The following is a 7,436-nucleotide window of genomic DNA, read 5'->3' as shown; positions in this document are numbered from 1 at the left end:
TATTTATAGAAAAGTAAATATACAAAAGTATGAAATTGGATTGAAACTCTGAGAAAATATGAAATTGTGGTGTAAGGTAGAAGATAATGCGGTGTAAGGTAGAAAATAATGAGAAGGTATTTATAGAAAAGTAAAATCAAAATTTTTTTTTTTCAAATTTTTTTTTTTCTGATTTTTAATAATTTTTTACATTTTTTTTTAAATTTTTTATTCACCTAATTAATCTATACCGTTGGATTTAAACAAATTTGAATTCCAACACTCTAGATTGTGCCACATGGCACAACGGTAACATTTCTGATTTTTTTTAAATGTTTTTTTTAATTTAAAATTTTTAAAGTCGAATAACTTGGACCGTTGATCTCAGATCCAATGGCTGATATTAAATAAGGTTTTTTAATTTTTATTACAGTTGGAAATCCAACGGTCCACAATTTGTAGCCGTTGAAATCCAACAGGCGTGGGGAAGCCATGTGCTTCCCCAACAGTAACAAAAAATTAGTGCACCGCGGGCCCCTTTTCTAACTTTCTGTCCCCTAACGCGCGCCCATGCGCGCTTAAACGCCACGCGCCTAACAGAAAAAAATTAAAACAGGCGTCTGATGTCTGACTTGCCTCAGGCGCTCAGGCCGACTCGAATCCACGAGCTTGGCGCCCAGGCCTACTCGGGCTCCCTCGCCAGCCAACACTGGACTTCCTCCCTCAGCCAATCAGGCCCTGTGTTGAAGCCTGTCCATCGAGCAATTGCTCCTGCTGGAGCTACTCTTAGGGTCGCATTTCTAGCAGATAGGGATGTGCTATAGTAGCAGAAAATAAATATGTATGTGTATCTTGATGTGAGTTCAATTTTCACCAGCTCTCTTTTCTCCTAACAATTAATTGTCTAACCTACTAACGATATCGCTCTACTAAAAAAAAATAGAATTAAATACTAAGTTGGACATAAGTTTAAAGAAAAAAAATACTAATTTTAATAAAAACTATCAAACTCAACCTATTCTATTTAAATTAAGCCACAATGTGTGGGCTAAAACATTTATAAGTCTCCCAGCACATGAATCGCAGCACCGTCGCCATTGTCCAAAAGTTTCGTTGACCACCATCATTGATGTCGGAAAAAATTTCAATTCATCGTTCAACAGTTACATAAAAAAATAAAAATTTAACTTTTTTTTATCTTTAATTATGTTTATTATGTGAGTTTATTGTTTCTTCACATGTATATACAAAAAAAAAAAAATAACAAATGAGAAAAATCAACACTATACATGTATTTTTTGAAAGTCACTGTTGGGCAGTCACTTTTAGATCGAAAAAATTGAACGTCCGGTTGCGGGAAGAATTGATTGGTCGATCTTTGGAAAAAGTTAACTAGTCGGAATACATGATAGGATTGACTAGCAATCTGGTAATTATTTTGAATTATAATAGTACAACTAGAATTTTTTTTGTTGATCTTTCCATTGTACCTAGATTAAAATATGATATGTTAGCTAAAAATTTTAGTAGAATTACTTTAGTCTAAAGTAGGAGGGGAAATCGCACTATTCATATGAACAGTGTTTTGGACCACATTTCAGTTTATTTACAAGATTGCCACTCAGATGCTTTTAGCTTTTTACGAAGATGCCATCATCAGTTCGAATGACGGGAATGCCCGTCTGGTGTTAACATCACACGGTTGGGGGTAAAAGTTAGGTGGGCATTGTTGTCAGTTAGGGTTGCATTCGGTGGGATCGATGGCTCGGTGTGGGATTTGGTGGGAAAGCATGCTGCTTACAGAGAGGAGGAGAGAGAGGGAAGGAGGGAGGGGGATAAAGAGAGAGGTTTGGTGAGGGGAATGCATGCGACTTGCAGAGAGGAGGGAGGGAGAGAGGAGGAGAGAGAGGGAAGGAGGGATGGAGATGGAGAGATAGGGGTTTGGTGAGGGGAAGGCATGCGACTTGCAGAGAGGAGGGAGGGAGGGAGGAGGAGAGAGAGGGAATGATGGAGGGGGAGGGAGAGAGAGAAGGGTTTGGTGAGGGGAAGGCATGCGACTTGCAGAGGGAGGGAGGAAGGGAGGGAGCGAAGCTTAAAAGCAACTGCAGAAAGTTCAATGGACAAGGTCGCAGCAATGGAGATACCTCGCTCTGAACCATTTCCCCTCTCCTCAGGCGAATGCTGAACAAAGTTTTGAAGGAACAAAAAAGAAGAGCTACACATAATAGAATCCGATTCGCAAGGAAAAGAAGAAAGCCAGCTTTTCAATGAAAAAGCTAAAATCAATCCTTTCAACCTCCTCATCGGCGGCGGCACCCACGACCACCAGGTTCACTTTTATTTTAATTTTAATTTTTTGCTTTTTCAATGGATTAAAGAATATGAAACGAATTATAATTTAAAATGGTGAAATTTTGTTGATTTTTGCATTCAGTGTTCTGAGTGATCATCGAGCTGTGATGGGTTAGTGTTGGATTTGATTCAATTGAGGTAAAAGCTCTGCATGATTGTGATACGGAGAAAATGCTAGAATCTTACCTTCGATCCAAATATCTGATTTTTGTTACAATTGCTATTTTCATTGCAGGAAAATGTGGTGGAGACAATAATTCCCAAATCCTCGAGTTTTATGAATGCATTCCAATTGATAGCCATGTCAAATGATCTCGATTTGTCAGGTATGTTCGAGGAACAGGCAAGTTTACAAGAAATAGATTTACTAAAATAACTAATCCTACTTTTTTAGCTTATAACAAATAATGTTGAACTGTTAACTTAATTTAGGATGAGAAATAGAAGACAACAAGAATTGGACCCAAGCATACCATTACTGAAACCATGAAGAAAATAGAAGTGGCTGCAACAGATACGAGTATTCTGTAGCAAGAACAAACAACTTTAGGGTACACGAAACTTATATTCAATCTTGCTTCTTTATCTGCTTATCAAAGTTTCTTCCTGCCAACTAATGATGTATTATTTTTTCATCAGATGTAAATGCATGCAAAAATTCCAATGAAAACGTAAATCACCATATCCAGGTAAATCCGAATTGTAGATCAGACTTATATTACAATTTGCTTTCTTTGTGAAATTTTATTGTAATTTACACTAAAGTCTCTGGCTTTTGAAATTCTATATGAAATTGTGAATGTTATTCGAAATCAAGTCCGGCCGAGTTCTTTACTAAATAGTGCGAAAATATGCATGATGAAACTAAATTACTTTTGTATCATCTATGTTTAAATGTTATCATAACATGATTTAAAATATAGAAACATAATGCTTATAGGATATTAAGGTTGAAGTCATTTAGTTCCAAAGATGCCATAACTAATGTATAATTGAGTGAAATGCCAGTTTACATAGATATTGTGCTTATTTGTTTTAGGTGGATTACCAAAAGGAGCTCATCAAATATTCTGCGAGCACGATCGACCTTGATCATTTGGATATTTAAAGGAGCCATTGATCAAGGGAAGACGACGAGTTGTGAACCTGTGTGCCAATTTTGCCAATTTTGTAGACAAGCAGAAACTTTCGCACTCACCTCTGTCCTATCCCCCTCTCGCCGTCGTCTCCCTTCTCTCACCTCCATCGTCTTACTCCTCCTTTCTCTATCTCTGGAATCCTATCGTCATCTTCCTCGCATGCAAGGCTCTGGCCCTTTCAATTGTAACCAAAACGTGTTTCAGGTGCCTAACATAACCTCTCACTACTCACTCACATCAGTTGGTTTTTGTAATTTGAACTTTTCTTTCTAATAAATTTGTGTGCTTTCTGGATTTTTTATGGCAATTTTGGACCTTATCTTTTCTGAATTTGTGTGCTTCTCTGGGTTTTTTAATGGCAGTTATGAGGAAGAGCAAGAAAAAGGAAGAACCAGTATTAGAAGATCTTCCCAAAGAGTACTATGATGATGTGAGTGCTTTTATCCTTTAACTTGGCCAATTGGGTGCTCAAATTTCATGTTTTTCTGTGATTATATTAGTAAATTTATGTATTTTGTTTTTGGGTTTTGCCAAATTCAATGGTGGTATTTATTGGTTTGGTATTGATTTTCACTTAACAATGACTTTGGGGAAATTGATTGAGTCTGCATTCAATGTAACTTTTCATGCAGTTACATAATGATGAAATAGAATTCAATTTTTTCATTACCTTTTTTTTTTTTTTAAATGCAGTTACATTTATATGATGATTTACAGCATATATTTATCTTTTAGATTCTAATTCTTCATGCAGTCTAAGCCATGAAGGATTTGATAAACCCACAATTGATAACAATGTGCAGCGGCATCAACGGTTTTGGACAAGGAACAAGTAAGTACCATTTTGTTTCATTGTTCCAAAGTATTATGTAGAGATTACTTTAATATCTTGGCTTCTTGGCTTCTTTGCTGTTTGTGGGGTGTCTGAGATAGGATTTAGGAGATCTGGTTTAGGTTTTGCAGAGAGAGAAATAGGGGGTGTCAGAGAGAAATGTGGGAGGATTTAGGCGAGGGATTTCAGGGATTTGTTTAGGGTTTCTTTTCTGCGATTTACAGACAGAGAGATGGGACAATGGTGAGAGAGAGATGGGAGGATTTTCTGCGAGGGTAAAGGGAACGGGTAAAAGAGGTTTGGGTATGGGTAGGGGATGGAAAAACATTTCGTTTTCCATTTGCTTCCTCAAACCCGAGGGATTTTGGCGATTGCAGAGAAAGAGATGGAGGTGTCCGTTAGGTGCCCTTTAATTGTCACTTTTGTGATTTGTCCACCCTTGATTGTTGTGTGATTCATTCTCACGAACATTCTATGCACAAGGTTTCATGTTATTCCTTCCTTTTAATTTTGATATTATTGTGCTTAATTTATGTTTTATTTTATTGGGTGATTAGATTAACAGACCTTGGATATTTTGGTATAATAATTTCACATCACGTGTTGCCCTTTTGCATCACCTTAATTGTTCATCGGATGCTAACTTTTAGTTATGTTTTCTTTGGGTCAGTCTCCATCTGGTACATTTGTCCATCCTTCTGGAGTGGAGCACTATCTTTCTGACAGCATAAATGCTTTGAGAAACTGCTATGGAGACAAACAGTTGTTTACTCCGTTCTAGGTATGGTTTTCTTTAGTATTTTAGAGGGATACTTAACTATTCCCCATTGTAATCCTTACCTTTGTATCTATCTCTCTCAAAAGACGATGAGAGTAGCAACTGTTGCAAAGCAAATTCTCAGATGTATCTAAGCATATACATACATTGGACAAAAACCGAATCTTAAATTGGGGCAGTGAGTTCTGCAACATCCTGGTGCTGCATATATTCTCACACTTTTAAAAGTTGTATTTCTCAAATATATTGGGAATTTTAATTAGTTTTATGTCATTTTCGTAGGGCAATTTAGTAGAGATTTAGACATAAAAGAAGATGCGTGAATCAATACAATTAACCTAATAGTGATTTGGTTCAGCGTAAAGACCACTGCTAGGGCATTCAAGCCATTTTCTTAATTTATGCACATATATATTATACGTAACCAGCACATGTTTCCAAAGGATGTTAGTTAGTGTTCATGCTCTACTGATATTTTATTTTGTTCATTTTGATTTTGTTTTTCAGTTGTGGTTATAGGATTGTTTTGTCTCTCTTTTTTTTTTCTTTTTTGTTTTCCCTCTGTACAGCTTTTCTAAAATTGAATTGTTGTTCTCAATTTGGTTATTTGAACCAAGGCCAGTTAGGCTGTGCCTTTGGAAGGTCTCACTGCTTTTAAAGTTGAATGGTGCTAACTGAATAGAATGCGTTCATTCTTCAGTGCGTGTGAGTGTGTGTATGTAGTCTATGTGAGTGCATGCAGTGTGGTTAGGTTCATTCCCGCATGGGTTTTCGTCTTTTTTTCGTTAAATGGTTAGGTTCATTCCTGTATGGGAGAGGTGTGTTTTTGCCATCAAATTGGTAGAGACTGATCTTAATCAAATATCATGCCATAGTGTTATTTTGTTTGCATCTATGGAACTATATATTTACTTTGTTGTTGTTGACGGCTTTGCATGTTCTTTCCAGATAATGCTGCCTTTTTGGATTTCGTATGACTGTCCCGGGTCAGTTCTGGACCATCAAAAGAGGGATGATCGCTGTCATTCGGACTGCGGGCGTCCACTTCAAAATCCTGGTCCTTTTCTTGATTTTAGGCCATGCAAAATTCATGGTGAAAAAACTGAGCTCATGTCGTTGGTTTGTGCCTCTATCCTATTTCTTATTTATTTATTTATCAATTATTTTCCTTCTTGGTTCTATATGTTGCTGCTGGTTCCGATATTTCATTGTCCTATTTGTGCATGATATCAGTGCTGCCACTTTTCATATTCTTATCAATGCTTACATCTTCACTCTTTTCCTTCTGTTTCTTTTTTTTTTTTTTTTTTTTGAGAAGACTTCTATTTCTTTTACTTAACATGGTTTCAGCTTTTTGAGATTGTGTGTTTGATTAACATTTGATCGTATGATGTTAGAATTTAAATTTGATGTGAATAAATTCTGCCGGCAGGGATTTTGGTCTCTGGATTTTTCATGGTGTAATTTTTATGGCATGATCCATAGGTGTCGTGTGTATTTTTATCAACAATAATAAGCTTTTTCTCAGTATTGCAAACAAGTTTTCTTATAATTAAGAGACGAGTGCATGGTGCATGTGTCTTAATTTATTCAGGTTAAATATGTCTTATTTATGTAGTTAAGGCGGGTGCATTCAAGTCTCGCAACAACGCGCGGGCATATTTTCTCGTTAGTACTTAAACTACAAAAACTCCCACAAAACCAATGAGAGCTGATTTTCTCCTCTAAATTTGTTTAAGCACCTTATGTGGATAATGTTTGTTTTAAACATAATTTAAGGAAACTATATAATGTTGGTGAAGAACTTCACATAGAAAATTGTAACTCGAGAGTTGATGGAACAAAATATTCCTTACAATTACCAAGCTCTCACGCAACTCAATTCCTTATCAAGGACAAAAGAAAAGGTGAAGACAGTAATATCTCAAAACTTATTAAATTCAAAGAATCGTCCAAAATATATTCATTTCTGCTTACTACAAGTCAATTTATGCAGCTACTGCTCCCATGGTATTACAAGTTTGCAAACAATAGGGGCCAAAACAGCTTTATATATGGAAATTCTGCCTTTATTTTAACTAAAAAAATAAATATTTTAGTGGGGGTTGCGAAATCACATATCATTTTTAATTATTTTCATACTTCATATGGTGCTCAGTTAAATGTTAAGTTTCATGGATTACAATAAAAATTAAGGTCATACTATAGTCATCCAGGTATACAATCAATATTACATAATGATTATAAGGCTCGTTTGATGTATATAATTGGTACCATTTGGACAATTTACTAGATTTAATGATTGTTGGATAAAAATATAAGTGTCACACTACATATATTTTCACTTGGACAAATA

At 35.9% G+C, this 7,436-nt stretch overlaps 1 long non-coding RNA gene across 1 annotated transcript; it reads left to right on the top strand.

Moving 5' to 3' along the window:
* The first annotated feature begins 1,989 nt into the window (after positions 1–1,989).
* Positions 1,990–6,700, top strand: LOC137716525 (uncharacterized). The gene is made up of 10 exons (XR_011065689.1): positions 1,990–2,308; positions 2,414–2,469; positions 2,567–2,657; positions 2,764–2,882; positions 2,971–3,020; positions 3,371–3,674; positions 3,833–3,900; positions 4,225–4,302; positions 4,973–5,083; positions 6,029–6,700. It is a non-coding gene; the product is annotated as an uncharacterized lncRNA (long non-coding RNA).
* Positions 6,701–7,436: the final 736 nt, after the last annotated feature.

Source organism: Pyrus communis, chromosome 14 (genome assembly GCF_963583255.1).
Source record: "Pyrus communis chromosome 14, drPyrComm1.1, whole genome shotgun sequence".
NCBI classification, from domain to species: Eukaryota; Viridiplantae; Streptophyta; class Magnoliopsida; order Rosales; family Rosaceae; genus Pyrus; species Pyrus communis.
The sequence above is the reverse complement of the archived record's forward strand: the minus strand, read 5'-3'. Positions and strand labels throughout refer to the sequence as shown.